The sequence below is a fragment of the Pseudonaja textilis genome, chromosome Z, assembly GCF_049901715.1.
Source record: "Pseudonaja textilis isolate UNSWEBS1 chromosome Z, rPseTex1.2, whole genome shotgun sequence".
Classification (NCBI taxonomy): domain Eukaryota; kingdom Metazoa; phylum Chordata; class Lepidosauria; order Squamata; family Elapidae; genus Pseudonaja; species Pseudonaja textilis.
The window spans coordinates 42,416,583-42,440,057 of NC_142008.1; the positions used below are offsets into that span (position 1 = coordinate 42,416,583).

A 23,475-nucleotide genomic window follows, 5' to 3' on the forward strand; every position below is an offset into this window, starting at 1 on the left:
AGGAAGAAGACGACGACGAGAAGGCGGCGCCCGCCTGCCTTTTCCACCCTCTTGCCACACACCAGGGCCAACGAACTGCCCAAAAAGCGCGGCTTGCGTCTCCTTTCTGCAATTCTCAGATCTGTTCGCGGGATCTCTTGATGTTCGTTTGTTGGGTGCGTTCCTTTTCCTTCTCCCCCCCTTCTTCCTCCTTTGGAGTCGGAGCAAAGCAGAAAAAGGCTCAGCTTGAGCCGTCTGGGCTCACTGGCTCTCCCCCTTGCGGAGACTTGCCCGCGCTGGTGTAGGAGCCGAGCCGAGACAAGCCACTGCCGCTACCGCCGCCGCCAGTCCCTGGACTAGCGCGAAGGAAGAAGCAGCGCGCGGGTTCCAAGGAGCGAAATGAGAAGGGTTGAAGAAGGCTGCCGGGAGGGTGGCCGGCTCGCTTCTACCGGCCGGTTATTTTTGTTTATAGTCTTTTCTTTCTTCTCTCGTGCCCGCTTGCGCCTCCCATTTCTTCTCCCTTCTCGTCTTTAAGGGCTTTTTTTTTTTTTGGAGGGGGGGAAGGCTGCTTTTCGTTGGGAAGAGTGGTATGTGCGCGCCTCTCGCTGCCTCCCTCGCCGCCCCGGGGAAGAAGGAAGTCAGGTGAGACACACAACAGTTCCCTCCCAGTCCCTGTGCGACGGGTAGGAGCTAATCACTGTTGTTGGCTTGTGTTGTTGTTGTTGTTTTAAATGCTACTATATTCCCACCCCTTTCTCCCCCCCCCATCCCTTTTCTAATGCTGTTCCCCTTCTTTACTCCCGGAGAGCAGCGCCCCACACCGGAGTACCAGACACACTGGGGCTGCTCGCCCCCCACCCCGCTTATCTCCTCCTCCTCCCCTCTTGTTTCCATATATTTCCCCTACCCCCTCTTCTCACAACCCCCCACCCCGCTCGTTTATTCCAATATTTATACACCACATGCTTGGCTGTTCAGCTGCTGCTCACTTCCAACCCCAGGAAAGGCGAGGGAGGGGATGGGAAGGAGCGAACAGGACAGTCTCCGAAAAAGGGATTTAACAAAGGTGATCAATATTTAAAGCTCAGCGGAAATCGAGGAGATATCAAAGCGCTTGGACTCGTTTCCCACCTGTCAAACTAGCAGCCCTTTCTCCAAAGGGACAGAAAAACGAACCCATCCTTCAGCCTCGGAAACCTGGGTTCAGGAGCAAAGGGATAGGTTGAAAAGATCTAGGAAGTGAGAAGAGGGAGGACCAACGGCCGTATACCAGAAACAAATTTAGTGGCGTCTCTTTGAAATTTGGATTGACTATGATATAAGCCAACTCATATTATCCATTAATTAAAATACTGGGCTTTGAAAAGCTTTTTGTGCAAGCTTTATGCTGTGCAGTAGTACTTTGTAAGCTTATTGAGATGGTATGCCTCAGCAATTGGTTGCCTCTTTCTTGGTTCTTATCTTTGGAGAGTCCCAATAGATTCTTTCTTTCATTTTATATTTTTTGTAACCTATAACTCAAAGGCAGAGTTTAAATATCTTTTTCTTTGGAAAATAAAGCCCTGCCTTAATAGTGTATAAACAGTGTACCTGGAAAGTGAATCAGGAAATGGAATCCCGCTCCAAAAATTGCTTTTGGGCATTCAAAGTCTAGTGTAAATCTAGAGTATTTCTTTTTGCATTTTCGTCATTTCTACATTATGAATTAATCTTAATTTGCAGATATATTTTAGATGTCTTTTAGTATGAGAATGTTTATGCAATGATTATGAGGGTACACCTTTTCTTAATAACTTGGTGTAACTCTTATCTTTTATAAAATATTAATTATAATAATTAATTCACAGAAAGACACATAAAACTAAAGATTACATAACACAATTTATATGCCTGACCCCAAATATATCAAGTGGGCATTAACAGACTGTACTCACCACTCATTAAATTATGTTTTACTTATTCAAGTAGAACATTAAAAATGCTACGATCCTGAGCTAGTTGGCTCAGTCCAATACCAAGATGAATCCTTATTCTTACATTATCTTTACAGAATAGTTAAGTCTGCATACTTCTTACTTATTGTGCATATGCTAGTTTCTTGACTTCTCTGATCTATTATGTAACCACTTCTCATAGGAGTATTGCACTTAAACCTACTCAGATTTCTTTCTAGTTTTGAGGGAAATGATTTATGGTTTCTCAGTATTCATTGTTGAAGGCCTATTCTTGACTGCCAATCTAGATGAATAAAAATATGTCATCAGGAGGTGCTACTGTTTGTCAAGCTCCACATTACAATGGACCAAGTTTCTCTTGAGGGCCATGTATGGGAAAAATATAGATGTAGTCCAGTATATAATGCTACAGTATGTAGTTACACCATATCATTATAAAACAGTTGCCATTGTTAGACCATGCTGTCCTTTTGATAGTATGGGCCTTTCTTACATTTTAGGCAAACCAACAAAATTATAATATGATCAAATAGCTATAGAAGCCAATTTTTTTACATAAAAATTTTACATGAACTTTGAAACATGTTTGCTGGGATGAATTAATCAGATCTAAATTAATCCAAAATGGAATCAAACCAGTTTAAATGGATTGTTTAGCTCTGCTTAATAGTAGGATACCACCAAAGCAATCATAATGATACTATTTTTAAGCTTCATGTGCTTCTTGCATTTTAGAGCACTGGAAAAAAAAGCAAATATAGTATGTTTCCCTCCCACATTACTTTTGTAAAGTGAGGATGGGGAAAAAAAGGAATAGAGGCTGAGTGATTGACCAAGCTATTTTCTAATCACAAAATGATACATTCTAATCACAAGGATGAGTAGGACTAATAGGAATGTTGGGAGGGTATAATCTTGCATTACTCTTCATCTACAAAGATACATTATTTTGTGAATTATAAGCTCTTAAACAAATTAGTTTAAAATGATCATTTTCCTAATATCATCTTTCTCTCTCTCATTTTTTAAAGGAGAAGGATTTATTAATTCAGTTTGGAGGCTCTCCAAAAATGTGCACCAAGTTTCCCATATTTTCAGTCAACTTAGTATTGCTGAGAATTCTGGAAGCTGAAATCCATGCTATTTAGGGAAGGAGTGTATAGATCAAGGCAGGCTGTAATTAGGCTATAGCTATTTGGGGATTTTTCAAACTGATCAGTGACAGACAGGAAATTTCATTTTTTTCAAATGTCATCTTGAATTGGGGGCACAAGTTGATGTTGTCTGAACCAGATAGCTTTCTGAAACAGCCACACTGGGATATTCAATTCCAGATTTTCTGTGGTTGTCTCTGCCTTTTGCAAAGTTTTGTGTCTATTATTCTGCTACTGCATTTCTAGTATATGAATAAAGGAGCATAGTATCTATTTCTCAAGAGTAATTCAAAGTACATAAGGCATGATAGATTATGAAGGCCTCTATATCAGGCCTGATTACTCTGGACAGACTGTATCACAGCAAGCTTCATTGTCTATTGTTTGCTAATCATTAATAAAAGTTTAAATTTCCCAGAAGGAATTTATGTTTAATATTACTTAATACTGTTATTCATACAACAGGAATAATTATTTTGAATTTTAATTGTCTCCAGCAGAAGAACATGACTAACCATATTTCTTAAAAAACGTATTACAAACAATTACAAAATCAATAACTACATGGAAAAATGTAGCGTTGTAATATATAGAGCCATCCTTATTTTTGGCACAAAAATAAACTGATTGAATTTGATTAGGCATTAAATCTTAACCTGGAACTCCTATTGTACAGTTTTTCTGTACATAAAGTATCAAAGAAAGTACTTCCTGTTCTTTTAGAAGATGGTTTCAAATGTAAATTTAATTACTGCTAATAACTTGATAGAAAAAGCAGTTTATTGTTTATATATAACGGATCAGTGATTTTTCATCACTTCTCATGCATGTGTACACCAATCCACACCCTATATATAAATAATTATTTTATTGGCTTGAATGTTGCACAATATTCAGAATGAATCCGTCTTCATTGAAGTTTATAGATTAAAATCTATCGCCTGATCTAGTTCGTGCTAGTACACTAGCCCAAAATCACCTACCTGTCTTCCATATATATATGCAAAGACAAAAAACTGGGTTTCCTTGCTTCTAGTCCAGCATCATGTTGCCATATTTTCCCTTCATTCCTCTCATCAAAATAGAAACCAGTGAATAACATTTTTGTTAATAAATGCTTTCCTTTGTACACTCTTTTACATTTCTAGACAGACTGACCATTAAATGCTAACATATCATTGAGTGAACTGATATTTCCATTTTAAAGGTTAACTCAAATAATTTCTTGACTAAATGTATTTTATTAGACTTTTAGAAGTTATGATTTTATTAATGTAGTTTTAGGAGTAGATTTTAATCCTAAACCATGTAGCAATCTCACTAATTTCAGTGGGAAAGATTGTATTAAACAGTCTAGTATATATGAATAGTTTTTTATGAGTTAAACAAAATTTGCCCATTTTGCTCTTTCTAAACAAGGGAATACCCTTGATATAAACACCTCTGTTGATTTAAGAGTGATTAGTGCTGTGCAACATAGAAATTACTAGAAAATGATAATTATATATGAATCATGCTAGTTAATTATGTTGAGATCCAGAAACCACATATAAAATATAGATTGTATACTTTCTTACTGACCAGCTTTCTGACATATAATACACATTTTCAAATAAAATTATTCTAATTCAGGTCGGTATTCTAAGATAAGTACTGTATATAGTATTGTTTTCATGTACTTTGAGATTTTTGGTAACTTTGTCCATGTTGTCTTAACCAGATCCTTTCTCAGGTAGTATTCTAACACAATTGAAAGTGTATACAAAGTTTTTTCCTTCATTACTGAAAACTTTTTAGATTTCTTGTGCAAAATAAAATGCATGCAATTTTTTATTTATTGCCCCCAAAGAAAATAACAAGAGCAATTAAAGAAAAATACATGTATTGAGTAGGATATTATACAGATATTAATTGCCCATATCACATGTGTGGCTCACAAAATTAAAAACAAAAATCAAAATATATACAAATAAATAACAAAAAAATAACAGTGGAAACAAAGTAAGGCAATTTAAAAATAATTAATTATAAAATGTAACATACAGGAGAGTATCAGTAAACAATACAGCCATCTTACTGGCTCCTTACCACTATGGGATTTCTGTGTCTGATTACAAAACCATTTTAGGGCTCCCCCTAAAGGCCAATAATGTTGGGGCCACTGTAACCTTAAGGGAGATGATGCAAGTGGCAGGCAGAAAAGGCTCTCCTAGATCCATTAGACAAAACTCCTTAATAGACAGGACTTTTAGCACACATTTTCTGCCAGAGCTGATGGATGTAATTGAAGGGAGAGGCCCTCAAATAACTCAGCCCCAAGCCATGTAGGGCTTTAAAAATCATAACCAGCATTTTGAATTGAACCCAGAAGCAAAACTAATAACTAATAGAGCACATGGTACAAAGGTATAACGTGCTATTCTGGAGTTCACATAACTGCTCCCACTGCCACACTTCGTACCAATTGCAGCTTCTGAATTCTCTTCAACAAGTGCCTTAAAATTGTTATTTAAATTTATTATTATATTTATTTCTTTTAGAATACAGTTCAAGAAAACCTGACCAGATTGCCCCAAAATCTTTTCCCTTGACTCATGATTTAATTATTAGTATTGAATTAATGGATCCTCCATACTCATCTATTTTTATCCCGTGCAAATTTCAATCAAATTTATCTAAAATTTACATAAAATCAAATTTAGTTTTTGAAAGAAATCAGTTTGGCACTAACAAGTATGTATTATTCAAACCTTTAATGAAACATAGATTGGGTTCTTTTTCTGATAGGAATGTTACTAATTTCCATTAGTTGGTCAAAATAATACTTATTTCATTACTAATATTATCATGAAAACTTAACTACAATGAAAGACAATAAGACTTCTAATTGCATTTAACTGGAGTTCTCAGTTCGTTTCAAGACTTAATTTCAGTATCCTGGTTAAGAGTGGATATTGGTTAACTCTGATGCTTCTTGTTAGGGGCATATCTCTTAACTAAGGTTAAAGCAATTACTTGAAAGTCATCCTTTTATACCTAAGAAAAGAAAACTGCTTCATAATCCATTAAAAATAGTTAAAGGATCTGGAGCATTACAATTGCGCCATATCTTAAGCCTTGTTTGAACATAGTGTTACCTAAGACATGGCATACTTAATTATTACAGGCATGCTTGGGCATGTTTACTTTGATTATAGATGAATGCTGGAGGAAAAAGAGATGTATTTATGCTTCCCATCCACCCCCTACCAACAACCCCAGTATAAAGAACAAATAATTCAATGCCCTGTGTGAATACATTTTGAAAGAGAATGGAAAATCTTTGTGCTTTGACAAAAATGTTATTTTAAGATGATTCTTTAATATATTTTGCATTTTGTTAACTAATTAAATGTCATTCCTTGGCAGAGAAGTAAAATATAAACTCAAGGTTAGATAAATGAAACGTATCTTATACACCATTGTAAATCTGTGGCATTTCTATGCAATGCAGGAAACCGTAGAAAGCATAGGATTAAAACATCAAAATCCTGAAAATCTTTCCTCTTATTTTTAGTCTAACAAATTGCCTGCCCTTATTGTTAAGAACTTATATTTACAAGTTATACTTTGTGAGCAGGGTTTGAAACATCCTTTTATTTCCATGTTAGTCAAAACTTTCCAAGAGTAGAAAGGACATTCTTACATATGATGTAAGGTATATTTTTCTAAATGGTTTGTATCTGCGTATTTCTAAAGTGTTGCATTGTTTTTCTAGCTGTTGTGAATATTATGATCAAAAGAGTAAGGAAAATAGCTCAGTGATTAAAATTATATTTCTGTTAATAAATATATTGCATTAAGCACATGGTATTTGTATTTGCAAAAAAAACACCCTTTATCTAATGTGTTTGAATGCTTTATGCTGAGACACCATATAGTATAGTAGTGTCTATGAATATATAACTAGAAAGTACAAGGTGTGTCATTATAATTTTATAATAAGGTTAGAGAATAGAACGGAAGGGATATTCTGGAAAATCAACTTCTCTTTTGCTTATCTGCCAGATGCTGAGTTCATGAAACTGCTTTCTGTGCTGTGGCTGATGATATCATAAATGCTCAGAGCTGTGCTGGGAGCAATATCGTGAAACCAGTTCACCTTCATTAGCCCACCAGGAATCCAGGAAGCAGAGGGAATAGGGTATGGTATTGTCAACCCTAAACATCCAGAAATGATCATTTAGGCTCCAGTAAGTCCTCTGACTCAGAAAAGTGCTTCTGTTTAAGCAATTGAGCTGTTTTCTTGGGCTCATTTTGAAAGAATCATACCTTTTGTTAAATTATTATAATTATGAGGTGCTAAATGAAAATGTTTGTAAATGATCCCTGGGTTCAATAACTGTTTCTGCAACTTTGTTCAAATCCTGTACAGTATGTGAGCTCTGGAATTTTCCTTTTGTGAGGGTCATTGGAAGTTCACTCAAAATGATATTATTAGATATTAACATTTGGATTCAGTGCAGTTTAAACTGAGAAAGCAGGAGCTCGTTTGACTGGTTTTGCATGTAGTAGGTTATAGCTCAAGATTCTTTTATGGAGCAGTAGTTGAAAATTGAATGGATTTTAAAGTTATTTTTTCATATTCTTGTTCCAGTGTTCATGTTCTTGTCTTTATAATGCAACTTGTGCTATGACTGGCAAAACAAATAGATGGAAATGTTTGGGGGGGAGTGTCAGGTTTAAACATAGTTTCATTTGTTAACTTCATTTGGAAAAACTAATGGTATTAATTTACTGATAATTATAAAAAATTAAGGGACATCTCACTGAAATATGCAGTACAGTAATTGAAATTAAAAGTCTAGCCGTGCATCATCTACACCAGGGGTACCCAACCACTGGGCCACGGACTGGTACCGGTCCGTGGAACATTTCCTACTGGGCCGCCGGTTTGCTGGGCGCCGCCATCTTGTTTGACGAGAAAGTGCTTCCGGGTGAGCTTTTCTGGTTGGAAAGCGGCGTTTGGGTCCTGAAGGAATCCTCGCGCCTTAGTTTCATCGAAGGGGGGGGCTTCGAACGAAACTAAGATGCGAGGATTCTTTCAGCACCCAAGGCAAGGCGAGCCGAGCGACCGTCCCAAAGCTGTCCCGAAGCGAAGCCCATCGACAAAGGTACAAAGGAGGAGTTGAAGGTGGCGGGGAGAAGCGGGGGATGGCTGGCTGGCCGGACGCTTGGCTCACCTTGCCTTGTCATGCGTGCTGATGCCGGTACCGGGCCGCAGATCATTTTGTGATGCCGGTACTGGGCCGTGGCATAAAAAAGGTTGGGGGCCACTGATCTACACTACTAACTTCTGGCATTGCTTCTCATAAGGAACCTGGAAAACAGGCATTGTATTGGGTTTCTGAAAGTAATCTGCTAGATATCTTAGACTTTCTCATTAATTACAATTCTCTATACTGTTGCAATGTGCAGAAGGAACAGAAGGGAAAATATTACTGTTAAATCATTTACAGTGTAGATATGACCCTCAATAGTTTAAAATAAGCTGAAAGTGCTTTAGTAGTAATGAAACTTCTTTCAGTATTTACTGAACTGAAATCAGCTAACTTTTCACATTCATTAAGAAGCAATAACTAGTAGTTATTCCTGATGGGTTCTTTTATTTGATCTAATAGTAACTGAAATGAAAAAGAGCCTTTGCACACGTATTAATCTTCAGAGCCATTCAGTTGCAAAAGAGTGCCTGTATTACAAATATAGGTTTAAAAAGCCAATGACATTTTAGAATTCATTCTTGTGTTTCACTAGGCCAAGACTGCATTATATCTATAGATGTTGATCAAAAGAAGTTCTGCAGCTATTGAGTAGGCTTACCAGCTGCTACCACAAATAAGTATTAAGTGGCAAAAATGAAGAGAACATTGAAATAAAAGGCAACAGTAAAACTTGGTTTCATGCATCTTTAGTGTTTATTTTGGAAGAGCATAATTAGCTGGCTTTAATAATGTGTTTATGTAGTTTGAAGAGAGCTTTGCTTTTTCAGGTGAGGGCTGGGTGAAGTGCTTTCAAGGAAAAATGACTTTTTAAATCTAAAAGATAATATTTATTTATTCTGACTAAATTTACATATATTTGCAGAATTTAAAAATATTAATTGTTACCTCACAATTTGGGACACTGGTATTCTGGTTATGAGAAATTTAAACTAATTAACTGATATCTGCAAATATCCTTGTCTGATTCTTGACCTTTATTTAATTCATTAAATCTATAGTAAATCTGCTTGCTAATTTTTTAAATTTATGAAAGGATCATAGAATGTGAACATTTATGTTGTTTTAAACTTCTTTTTTATGAGAAGATAACTTTTATGATCTGCTCTTAGAGTACCATAAAATATTCATTATGAGAAGGTTTTTATGTTGTGGATTTTTAATATTGTCAATCGCTCAGAGTCATCTGTGTGTGAATTGTTCTGCCATATGAATTTGTTTAATAAATATATTGTTCTTAGAGAAGCTTATCAACTGATCAAGCAATAAGGCTACCAACTCTGATACTAATTAGGACTGACTGGCCCAAGTCATCCAACTAGGTGTCACGCCTAAGAAGAACTAAAACCTAGTTTCCTTGTTTCTAATTCAGCATCTTAACCCAGGGGTGTCAAACTCGATTTCATTGAGGGCCACATCAGGGTTGTGTTTGACCTTGGGGGGACAGAGTGGGCATGGCCAGCTCAATGTCACTTGTGTTGGGGGTGCCTGTGCTAGCCTGAGCACTCTGAAAACTGACTCCATTGTGCTATTATGATCCTGAGCTCCATTTTTGGTTGCGATGGCCTCCTGCAACCTTCTATCAGTGAAAACGGAGCTCATGGTCCTTGCGAGCTACATTTTTGGCTGCGCCAACCCCTGTAAACCTCTGCTAGTGAAAATGGAGCTTGCTAGGGCCACCCATGGCCCTCTCGAGTTCCATTTTCACTGGCAAAGGTATCGTGGGCCAGTCTTTTACTGTTTCCAGGGCAACCCTGCGGGCCAGATTTAAGTACCCTGCAGGCCAGATCTGGCTCCCAGGCCTGGAGTTTTACAACCCTGTCTTAACTTCTGTATACCATGATGTTATTCAAAAAGTTTCTATTAAACTTTTATGAAATGTTTTGACCATAAGCAGAGTTTGGCCCATTTGTTTAACATTACATTCTAAGAATGGATGTGTTGAATTTTTACATTAGGTTAGAATATTGGAATATTGTGTTTTTATTTAGAAAGCTCCCAGTAAAGAACATTGTTTTTAAGTCAGTATCTTCAAGGTGCAGACATTTTTTCTGTATTAAGTTAAGAATTGAAGAACCATATACAGAAATATATACTAAAGTCCATTGGAAATACTTTAATCTGAATTTGTCCTGAGTCCAACCTTTATAGTGCCATGGAGAAAAATAAAATTATTATTCTAAAATATAAAACAATGTAAGTTTGGGTAATACCACATTTTATTCTGAAACCTAGCTAAATCATTATTAAATGTTATTTGATTTTTGTTTTTTTAAATTTATGATTTTAAATTTATACTTACAAAGTGTATTCAAATCTTTTCATGGAATCAGTCCATTTAAACTCTGGCATAGCTGGACTGATTGTGTCTTTATTACTGGGATTTAGGAAAGTTGGGCTGAACAAAAACTCTTCTTTCTTCCAAACCCAAAGTTGTAAAGCTGTTCAATGCATTTCTAACTATATAGGATAAAACATTTATTTGGATTAGAAGTCTCATTAGTTTTTGAATCAAAATGTGTTTTAAGAAAGTTGATGATAGGTATTAATTTTGAGGGAAGAAAGCATGGTATATGGATATATGCAGTGGTGGGATTCAATTTTTTTTTACTACCACTTCTGTGGGCATGGCTTGGTGGGCGTGGCAGGGGATGGATACTGTAAAATCTCCAGTCACAGGTGGTATTTGCTGGTTCTCTGAACTACTCAAAATTTCTGCTACTGGTTCTCCAGAACTGGTCCAGAATCTCTGGATATATGTGAAAACAAGGGCTAAGTTCTGGTTAATTTTAACCTTCCATTTCACAGATCTAGTCAAGTTTTTCCTATCTGAAGTTTTTCTTGTAATTAAAGCCAAATTATCTTGCTGTATATAATTCATTACAAGCAGTGGTGGGATTCAAATTTTTTTTACTACCAGTTCTGTGGGCATGGCTGGGTCATGTGAGTGAATGGGTATGGCCAACTCCACATCACTCACATTGAGGGGTGCCTTTCCTCACCCTGCTTGCCTTGCCCTGCTTGCCTGGCCTCCTGAGCTCTTCTGGTCTTTGTCTATTAATTTGTCTACTGATTATCTAATACCTGCCTGCTGCCTGTCCTTCTGAATCTGGAACTCCTACAGATTTTTAGCGCTATAGTTTTCCACAATCTTCTGTGGAAACTCCTTGATGGCTGGCTGGAAAATTCTGGGAGATAAAGTCCATATATCTTTCAGCTGAGAGACACTGATCTACTTGGGTTCTATCTAGTGTAGTATATCCCTGCTTCTATGGATCTGGTGCTTAGTGCCTGTTCTTGTGCTGTTATGATTAGTGATCAGTGCTGCCTTTACACACACACAACTCAGGAATAATTATTAAAATGATGTTTTTTCACTCATTTCTTTATTAGTAGTAGAAACAAAATAAGCAGCCATAAATGTCACCTAAAGTTGCTCTAAATACCAATCATTAGATTAGAACAGTGGTGGGATTCAAATATTTTACTATTGATTCTGTGGGCATGGCTTGGTAGGCGTGGCAGGGGAAAGATATTGTAAAATCTCCTGTCAGAGGTGGTATTTGTCAGTTCTCCAAACTACTCAAAATTTCCACTACCGGTTCTCCAATTGGTCAGACCTGCTGAATACCAACTCTGGAATAGAAATACCTGCAAGCTGGAGTTACAAAACAGGCAGGATGCCAGAGCACCTTGAGGAATTAAAATGGTTAAAATTCAATGATAATTATCAGCAGCCAAACCTTGCTCATAAAGTGAAACCCTTTAGCAGCAGAGAGGTTATTTAAGCTCTCCAAAAAAAGCACACCCAGGAGAAGCAATCCTTAGATCCATTTGCATCACTTAAAGATACCAGCTGGTCTCACATCACAAGATATCCTAAGGGAATTGTCCAGATTTAAGGAAATATCACATGCCCCCCAAAAGTCAGTAAAATAATCAGTGCAAAGCATGCATCCTGCCTCTTGGAAGTATACCCCAAAAAGACAGTGCCAGAACCACTAAAGCAGGGAAAGCCCCCTCCCCAGATAGAAAATGAAACCATGAGGCATAAAAAAATTCAAACACAATACAAATAATTCAATCACAACAATTTAAATTCTTTTAAAACTAAACACAAAAACTCATTTCCAGAGCTCACAGCCCAGCAAGCTCAAGTGTAAACACTTGAGGTAAGCCTAACAAGAAAGCAGGTTAGCACTAGAATGTAGAAAAGGAGCAAACACAGTAACTGTTACTTGTTAAACCAATTACCAGAACAAATAGACACAGAAATTAGCCAGATTTCTGAACCCTGCTTCTTTTCAGGAAGAGAGAGTAACCTTTTCCCTTCCAAATAAAGCTGAATAGGGAAAATTATCCCCTCAATAAACACAGGATTAAACATCACCAAGCACAGAATTAAATTTCACCAAAACCCAGTTTTAGACCAAAACTCAGTATGTAAGGGTATGTAAACTCACATTTGAATGTCAATCATTTTAGCTAGCCAAAAAGCCTTGCTGAATGCCACTCATCTTGGTTCCTTGTCATTAAAAGCTTCTTTCCAGCAGCTCTGCTTCATTATTAAATTGTGCAGATCGTTGCATCCTGGCTGGAAGAACTCCAACAGGGGAGTATTTCCTCCCAACAGCAGTGTCAAGCCCCAGTAAAGAACCAGCAAGGAAAAGCAAGAACTACTCCGGGGTCAGTAAGTCTGGGCATACTGCTAAGAACCTTTAGCTATTATGATGTAATAAAGGTTAACTGAGAGGCAGTTTTGTAAGCAGGGCAATAAAGATTAGATTAGAAACAACATCAGAATGCCTTTGTCAGCGTTCCAGTAAAACCAAACTCCATTCAAAAATTTTGAGACAGCATTTTCTCAAAGTTCCGTTTTGTTAGAATTGTCATACTGGCACATCTGGGAAAACCTGAATCTGAGAGTTCCAGGTTTTCCCTCAATAATTCAAGAAAAGTGAAGGCTGTGCTAGATTGGTATGAAGTGTACCTGTTTCGAAAACAAATCTGTTACCACCCAAATAACTGTAGTTCCCCCACTTTCAGGTAATTCCACTATAAAATCCATAGAAATTTCTTTCCATGGGGCAGCCATATTTTGTAGCAAGCCCGCTGGTTTACCAGGCAGCTGTTTGGCTGAGGCACAGATAGGACAACTAGCCATAAGCCTCTATGTCTTTTTTCAAGGTAGGCCACCAAAATTGCCTTTTAACCAAGCGTAAGGTCTTCATGAATCCAAAATGTCCAGCAACTTTAGAGTCATGAGCTTGCTGTAATATTTGGTTTCTCAATTTTTCTGGAACATATAATTTGGCCCTCACCCATGCCAATCCATCTCTAACTATGCAGTTATTTGACTGAGCCAATCATCAAGTTTCAGAGCTTCTTTTAATTGGGAAGATAAATCATTTGATAATTCAACTTCCTTCTTTTTCTGGGCTCTGGTAGCCACTGGAGCCGCCAACTGTTTGGTGGGGATAATAGGCCGAACCACTTCTGGGTGGGCACTATTATATTGAGGTAATCTAGATAAAGCATCCACCATGAAGTTCTTTCCCCCTGGAATGTACTTCAATGAAAAATTAAAGTGTTTGAAGTACTACGCCCAGCAAACTTGCTTTGGAGACAGTTTCTGAGGTGTTTTTAAAGCTTCCAAATTTTTATGATCCGTCCACACCTCAAAAGGGTGTTTTGCCCCTTCTAGAAAATGCCTCCAAGTTAACAGAGCCCAGCGAACTGCAAAAGCTTCTTTTTCCCAGATGGCCCATCTTCTTTCGGTCTCAGTTAGTTTATAGGAAGTATATGCACATAGTTGCAGAGTCTCCATCTCGTTTGCTTGTAGTAACACCGCCCCAACTGCTACGTCGCTCGCATCGGCTTAGATTACAAAAGGGGCGTCCATGTCTGGCTGCTTGAGCACCAGCTCAGTAGCAAACAGTTGTTTCAACTTCTCAAAAGCAGCTTGGAACTCCATGGACCACTCCAGGGGTTTACTAGGTTTCTGTTTCAATTCCCCTTTGTTTTTTAGGAAATTTGTAATAGGCAGTGCAATCTGCGCAAAAGCAAGGATAAACTGACAGTAAAAATTAGCAAATCCCAAGAAGCTTTGCAGTTGTTTCCTGGTGCGGGGAGGGGCCCATTCCAAAACAGCATGAACTTTTTCCGGATCCATTTCTATGCCATCACGTGATATGCGTTAGTCTAAATAGTCAATTTTCTCCTGGTGAAATTCACATTTGGATAACTTTCCGTACAGTTCAGCAGCTCAAAGTTTTTCCAGAACTGAATGAGCTAGTTTCACATGTTCATCACGAGTCTCCGTATAGATAAGAATATCATCAAGATAAATCAACACCCCCTTGTATAAATGTTCATGCAACACCTGATTTATCATTTGCATGAATACTGCAGGGGGCCCCATAGGCCAAACGGAAGAACGTTGAATTGGAAACACCCCATTGGGCAGTTAAAAGCAGTTTTCCATTCATCCCCTTAATTCAAACTTGGTAGTAAGCTTCTCTCAGGTTGAGTTTTGTAAAAAAAATTCCCTTTGGCTAAGTGGGCCAAAATATCCTTCAAGAGGAGGGGGGTACACGTTCTCTACCAAAATGGTGTTGACATTTCTATAGTCAACACACAAACACAGAGAGCCATCTTTCTTCTCATGGAATAATACTGGAGCCGCTACTCGGGGCCTAGCAGGTTGGATGAAACCACATTCCAAATTTTTATCAATAAATGACCGCAGCTCTTCTAGCTCCTGCGGTGTTATCGAGTACAGTTTTGGTTTTGGGAGTTTTACTCCTGGCAAAATTTCAATACTACAATCTGTTGAGCGATGGGGGGGAGCTTGTCTGAATACCTCCTTTACGTCCCAATATTCCTCTGGAATTTTATCCTTCTCCATCAGGTTCTCAGTGCCAGTGGAGACCAGTTCTGTGGGATTCTCGGATGTCGGTTGAAATTGCCCCTCCCCTTCTGGGGGTTGGTCAGTACGTATGTGCAATGATCCCCTCCTCCAGTCAACGTGGGGGTTCCATTTCTGGAGCCAGGGCAAACCCAATATTAGGGGACGCTCCATCCCAGGATAAATAAAACACAAAGTCTCTCTATGCTTCCCCAATGTCATTTCTACTGTTTCCATTATAAAATGTGCAGGGCCGCCCCCAATTACCAATCCATCCAGTTGGCAAAAGGCTATGGGCGTTTTTAAAGTCTTTAGCCTTAAGCCCATTTTCTCTACTACCTCTGAGCTGATTATGCACCTTGTGCACCCAGAGTTTAACAAGGCCAGCATTTCCCCTTTGGCTCCTGACATGGGTACCCTTAATCTCACTGGAATGGTCATAGGGCCCTTGTTTGGACTTACCAGTGAGTCGACTTCCGATTCGGATTCACTCTCTTCAGAAGAGGTTGGAGTTCCCAGCTCCTCTCCTTTCGGAGGAGCGATCTCTACAACCTCCTCCACTTTAAGCACATCAGAAGCATGCAGTTTGGGTCTTGGGTTTTGCCACCATCCCTCCCTTTTGAGGTTTTAAGGCTTCTAGAGGGCTGGTGGGGGTGGACTTGCTCCAACCAAGCCCCCCCCCCCCCCAAGTGCCTGTTTCGGGTCAGATCAATTTCCACTTCTGCTGCCAGCATGTACCACAGCTTCAGCTCACTGGGGTCTCTTCTGGCAATACAGCTTTGATAAACATCTTCATTCAAACAATCTTTAAAAGCCTCTATCAGGGCTCCCTGGGACCAGCCTCGAATATGGCATGCCAGCTCTCTAAATTCCTTGGTGTAATCGGCCACTGCTCTCCGCCCCTGATTTATGGTTTTCATCCTCATTCTAGCCTTATGTTCAGCCAGTGGATCTCAAATCTGGCACGCAACGCTGTCATGAACAGGTCATAATTCAACAGTTGGGGGCATTATCATTATGCAAAGTCACCATCCATTTTGCAGCGGTTCCCTCCAGAGCCCTGGTCACACATCTAACTTTGGTTGCTTCCGAGGAAAAATCCCCTCCGTATTCCTCCATATGGCTCCAGACTTGTGCCAGGAAGAACCTTAACTCCTTGGGATCTCCTCCATATTTTACTTCCAATGGAGGCACCTTTGGAGTTCTATGCCTTCTGGCAATTGCTCCCTCTGCCGGAGGGCCCTGGGCTGCTGCTGCCTGTTGCTCTGGCCCAGGTTGATTTATGGGGGTGGCTGCTCTGGTTCTTCTGGCTGGGGCTACTTCCCCCTCTTCCCCCTTCTACCTTTGATCAGTCTGAGTTTCTCTGACAGCTTCATTTAGAAGATGCAGGGCTTGAGTTAGTAAAAAATTCCTTCTTTCCTTCTCTTACCATGGCATTCTCTTCCACGCCGACGGGTAGTGGTCGCTCCTGGAGGAGGCTTTTCCTCAGGATCTTTCCAGCCAATTCTCAGGGACCATTTGGGCTTTACAGTTGGTTTTTCACCAAGACTTAATTCTGCTAATAAGTCGGCTTCCCCTGCCACCTATAACAGCAGGGAATCTGGTCCTCTAGTCACTCCCAGGTCTTCTTGGTCACTGGCTGGATTAGACATTCAAACCCCCTCGGAAGAAAGTTTGTTAATTCTCCGGGTGGGCTGGTAAAGTCAGATTCAGAATAATGTCAGATAGTGTTCCATTCAAAATCCAAGAAAGAAATACTTAGATTCCATTAATTAGAGAAAAGATATCTTTTACTGGAAATCAAGTGGTAGCAACAAAAGAATTCTGAATCTGAGAAAATGAGCACATAAATCACATATACAAAGTGATGGCAATGTTCCCACCCCCAATAGTTCAATTGGCTCATCCAATTAAAAGTTGTGTATAGCATCATGTGGGCATCTCCAGGTGGTGATGAGGCCTTTGTCCGTTGACCTTGGCATATTTTGATAAAGAGTTGAGGCTGCGCATAGCATAGGATAGAAGCCTAAGCAAGAAACTTCCCCTCCCATCTTATATAGTTCTGTTTTGGAAAACCTCCAGCTCGCTTCCCATAATCATGTCCCCCTCCTCCCCCTGTTACTTATGACAGCCAAAAGATGCAAAGCAAAGGAAGAAAATCTTGAAGGCTGACAGGCTGGCACTCAGGAGCTCGATGACCTGTTTGACCACAATGGTAGCACTTGATGACTCCAGTAGGCAGAGCAGGAGCTGGCTTTGTCAGGGGACATTGGGCCAAAGTTCTCCTTGCCACTTCTCTAATGAGGGCTTGCAATTTGGATGAATTTCCCTATCCAAAGTAATAGACATAATATGCCAGTTGTGTAACCACTCTGGTACCCCTCTGACACCACAGACTTTTCTGATTTGTTGGTCAATTGCTTCTTTAAAATAGTGGAGAAGGATTCTGTCAGGCCAATGGCCAAGGTTCCCAGTGACTCTCCTAAAGTCCCACACAAAGTCCTTTATGGGTTGGTTACCTTGTTTTATCACCTTTATTGTGGCTTTATTCTCACTAACTTGGCCTTCGAATCTGGCCCAGAGCAGTTCAATGAACCCATCAGCATCATTTAACTCAAGAGCCTCCACATTGTGCCGTGGGGCTATCCAGTCAGAAGTGTCCCTTTCATTCATTCTGTCTGATTGCTGATACCAATTTGCGGGCTGAACCATATTGTTCCCCAAATTGGTCTTTGTGAGCCCAAACTCAGCTGAGGAAATAAGCCAGCTTGCTGGGGATTCCATCAAACATTGCCCTAAACTGAGGAGGTGGAGGCCTGGCCAGAGGTGCAGGCTGTTTAGCTGGTGGAACTGGCACCACAGCTGGTGGTGGGGCAGGGACCTGTTACTACACTGTGGCTGGCGGCGGGGCAGAGACCTGCTGCTGCACTGCTGCTGGCTGTGGGATTGTGGCTGGTAGCTGGACAGGGATCTGTTGTCACACATACATACACACACATACACATACATACATACAAACACACACACACCCCAGTTGAATCCCACCACATTACATGTGTGTGTGTGTGTATACATACATACATACATACATGCATTGTGCTTATCTTCATCTGAGGACATAGTTGAGAAACTGGCAACAATGATTTCCCTGTCACAAATCACTACTCAAATATTGAGAGGAGAAAGTGATGATGATTTTACTATGAAATGAAAAATATTCTGTTTACTTCCAGGAAATTACATAGAGAAATTTAGTACTTTCAGAATGTTTGGGAAAATGATAGGGATGGTAACAAGGAAATGAACATTTCACAGCTTATTTTTAATAGCAGCTCATCCCACAAGGTTACAAACTCAGTTTTGTGATAGACAAGATTGTCGCTAAGACTTAACTGGAACCCAACTATATTAAAAATTTCAAAATTATTCTGTATCTGAACCATTCAGAAAAACTGTTTACTACCTACAACAATATGGTAACCTCCCATTTTACATGTAGAAAAGTAATTGGAATGGAAGTGGGATTTTACTTTAGCACCGGTGAAGACTTTATTTCATTTCATTGGAAAGGAACTAGGAGTACACAACAGCTTAGTATTTGCAATTCTAATTTCTGACCTCTTCCCACTATTCCACACACATAAGCTTTATTCTATCCAATATAAAGCTACACCTAGTTGGATTTAATTCTGGCTGATACTGTAGTAGAAGAAATGACTATTGCTTGTCACATCTTGTTAACAGATCTTCCAAGGACTCATGTACTAAAGCAAAACATAACAAATATATAATGTAAAATCCTAAGCTAACAGAAATACATGTAACAATAAAAAAATAATAATTACAAAGGTGCATTTTCAAAAGGCACCTTTTTACAAAGCACCTTTGAGACTACCATGACCTGCATAACTGAGAATTTCTATAGACATTTAATAATAGACTGCTTTCTAGAGAAAGTTGTAGAAATCCAAATAAGATTATGTGTTTGCCATTTTCACCATGCTAACTTCAGGTAATAGATAGGAATTTTATATTTTATTTTATTATTATTTTATTTATTACTGTCCAGCTCATTTTGAAGTGACTCTGTGTGACTTACGGTATTAAAAGTATTAAAATCATAAGACATAAATATTTATAAAACAATTAAAATGGAAATTACAATAACATAGAATTATAATTAAAAGATGGGGAGTAAGCAGGATATATGGGGTGGGGAGGGGGAAATGGTATTACTTCTTATTTCATTAACCACTCCAGTGTTATGCATTCCCCATTGGGCCTCAAGCCATCTGGCAAAGCCAGGTCTTCATGCTCTTGTAGAAGGTCAGAAGGATGGGCATCGATCTCACTTCAGGGGGTAAGATGTTCCAAAAGGCAGGCACCATGGCAGAGAAGGTCCTTCTGGACCTGGCAGTGGGAATTTCTTGACAGATGGGACCTGTAGCATGTATTTTCTGCCAGTGTAGGTGGCCCAGGCCAGTCCCAGTGGGGTGAGACAGTTCCTCAAGTAACCTGTACCCAACCCCAATATGGAGATTAACCTCAGAGTTGTACTTAGATAAGTTTATGAAATAAACTTTCTTTTAGAATAGATATTACTTTGTGTCACAGAAGTATTTAAGTAATCCTTATAAAGTTAGATATCCTTGGCAGCAGTTTTAGGTGTAGGATAAGGTATAAAAATATGGATGGGGGGGCCTATGTGATTTTTCCAGTTACTGAATGTTCAGGGTAACTCAGTAATATTTGGTGTGTGTACCAGTTAGTGTACATAGCATTTTTCCCATAATAGCTTACCAAGGGAGGAAAAACCATTATACTAAAGCACTTTTAAGCCAACCTGTCAATTAACTTTTTGCTTCTGAAGATTGTTGGAGGTTTGAAGGGAGAATAAGGTAAGCATATACTAACTATGATTGTAACTACTTAGATGTATTCTCAATTACATAGTTGAAAAGTTGCAACTTTGAAATTCTTACATAACCCTCTATTCATGAAATGTAATTATTACTTGGCTCTGTTCAAAAAAGCAATATCTTTGGACATGGTAATATCCCTTTCTCAGATAGACTATTATCCTCCAGATGTTTAATATTTCATTTCCCATCACCCATGCCCATAACAGCATGGAATTGTGGGAGCTGTAGTTTAAAAGGACTAAGTATCTCTTAAATACCTACCATCCATGGCTATATCGTTGCTCAACTGATTATTGTGAATATATCACAATTAAAATTTAAAACAGCTAAAAGATGTCTTACCCACTTGAATAATAAAATTGTTTCTCCAATTTTCTTTTTCAGAAAGAAGCAATGAATATAATGGGACGACTTGCTGCCTCAGAACTAAAATGTCAATAGGATCTTCTCTGTTTTTTGTTTCTCCTTCCACTGCTGTTCTCACTGCTCATAACATCATTTTATTATCAAAGAATGGTAGAGAAAAGTGGAGCAAAGCTAATAGTCTTTCTCTTGTAGTCTCTCTGGATGTAGTCTTTTCATAAGTGTCTTGAACTTGACCTCTTTTGAACGACACAAAGGTCCAACACACATTTTGAAAAGTTATATTTAAATTTTAATGTTTTTTTTTAATTCTGCAAGCTATTTAATAACACACTCTCAAAACACAGAGCATAAATCTTTCAGGGTGGTCATAGAATAGAAATTGATGGACAAAGCAGAGAAGCTTAGCAAATGCCCTGAAGCAGCTTTCTTTCTTTTACATAGAAACCTACTACAGATGAATGTTCACAAGATTTTTTAAAAAGCTTTATTATGATTTAATCATCATGGTGCTGATACTAAAAATATAATTTAGTAAAGAATGGAGTTTGCTTTTTCAATACCCCACCCCTCATTATAAAAATGTTCTTTGTAGTGAGGCAATGGGGGCATTAGAAAGATTTACAGTAACAATATAAGTGACTATAATGAACTTGGGAACAAGGGAGTATTGTTATGATAGAGATCTTCTAGCATTTCTATCAGCACAAATATTGAGGGACCCAATCTCCTTTCTGTGTATCTGTATATTAATATTAACATGAACAGTAATTACAGGTACTTGGGATAAAGTTTATTTATGAGAACATAATACTTAAAGGTAAGAGCTGTAAAAATTAAAGACATCTACCTATAACAAAACCATTATCAACCATGGTTCTTCTGCAATATTTCAATTATGTTTATTCATGATATCTCAGCATCTTCATATTTCACTAATAATATTAATATAATTTTGCCAACTTTATTTCAGCTCCCAATATAGCTAAGCTTGGGGACTTGTCCTTATTTATTGAAGGACAAAACTGGCCACTTCATCATTTGTGTAACTAAAAACCTCTCAAATCCTGCTGGTACAGCATTGATCCTTTGCAAGTCTTATTAAATGAAAAGTTGGTAACCTACATTGAAGGTTTTGTTTCCTACCCTCCAAGTTTTACCTTAAAAAATTTACATCGTGCTGTTTTATCTTTTTAAGTAGAAGAGCCTGTTCCTACATGTCAGTGTTTCAGTGCAATCACGAACAAAATCATCACCAAGCTTTGATTTAAGAAAAAAGGATAAGCAAGGATAATATCCAGATAGCATTTTTACAATACCATATGAGAATTTTCCAGTTAATACTTCAAATTCAGATAGCCTCAGAAAATACCATAAGATAAAATGGTTATCTAATTATCTACAGACTGCCCCATTCTCACCTGTTAATTGTTTCAAACAAGCAAATGATGGAAGCAACTGTGATAAAATTTGACCAGTTTTTAAGAGTTATCATGGCATATGTGACCAGAATTTGTGAAAATTTTAAAGGATGGATTCATCATGAACACACTGCAATCACTAAGTATTTCCATCTTAGATATCCATTACTAGGAGAATTATTTATGCATTTATTTTATCATTTTGGCTTATATATAACTCTAAAGGCTTGAAATGGCTTTCAATTAACATAAACTAAATCTAGAATATCAATAGTATAATCAATACAACAAGAACATTTTAATGTATCACTCATTTGAGCAGCAGACCTTTAGTCATCTCCTTATGCTGTTCTGCAAAGCCATGATTCCACAATTATTTGAAAATAGGAGGTTCTGGGAATTGTAATCTACAGATCTTAAAGTTGTTAAGGTTGAGAAACACTGGTTTAAGGGCGGGGTAGGGGGTGTTGCTGAAAATACTTGAATATGTGTTCTCTGTCAATGACATTTTTTCAGGCTTGGAAATGTCAACAAGTCCTCAGTAGATATCATTGGGCAGACAAATTCAGCTTGGATGAATTATTCAGTTATTTTAACTAAAAGATGCAAACAGGATATCATGCTAGAAAAACAATTGTTCTCGTGTTGGATTTTTCTGAATATTAAAAAGAACAGGGAATGTATATCAAAATATTTATCATCAAGAGACAAGTTATTTCTAAAAGAGTAATCTATGAGAATTTCTTTGCTATAACACATTGTTCATGGAATATGTTCTATTGTTTATAGGCTATTTGTTCTCCTGATCTTAAAGATTTATTGGCAGCCTGTAAATTTATTAATGGTTGGTAAATCTTGGCTTCTATGCAGGGGTGGGATTCAAATTTCTTAACAACCAGTTCTGTGAGTGTGGCCTAATTTGTGGGTGTAGCTTAGCCACGTGACAGGGTGGGCATGGCTTGTATGTAAATATAAATATTTATGTAAATATTGATTTTTTTTATAAAAAAGAGCAACTTTTACCCCAAAACAGGCAGGCAGATTGAGTTGCTCACAGAATTACAGATTCACTTAGAGATCTATCTTTCTACAATCAGCTACCTGAGTCTGTCACATAAAATTTGCTAGCAAGCAAACTCACAAAATTAACTCACAACACACCATGTGTAAATATTGATTTTTTTTATTTAAAAAAGAGCAACTTTTACCCAAAAGTAGGCAAAGCAGGCAGGCAGATTGAGTTGTTCACAGGATCACAGATTCACTTAGAGATCTAGCTATCTGCAATCAGATACCTGAGTCTGCACTGAAAAAGTAGAAACTTCAGTTCTAAGGAAGGTTTGGCTCTCCTTTAGATTAGCTAGAAAGCAAGAAATCCAATGATTTCCTGCTTTCTAGCTAATCTAAATCTCCCAGCAGAGGAGAACAGCTCATGGTTGGGGGGAAAAAAAGGAAAAATAGCAACTTACCAAACCAGGCAATTTGGATGGCTCTCACACCAGGTAAGGAGTGAGTG

The 23,475-nt window shown here is 38.2% G+C and overlaps 1 long non-coding RNA gene across 1 annotated transcript; it reads left to right on the top strand.

The window, feature by feature from the left end:
• Nucleotides 1–2: 2 nt before the first annotated feature.
• Nucleotides 3–22,646, top strand: LOC113441242 (uncharacterized). The gene is made up of 3 exons (XR_015740140.1): nt 3–621; nt 7,136–7,320; nt 20,560–22,646. It is a non-coding gene; the product is annotated as an uncharacterized LOC113441242 (long non-coding RNA).
• Nucleotides 22,647–23,475: the final 829 nt, after the last annotated feature.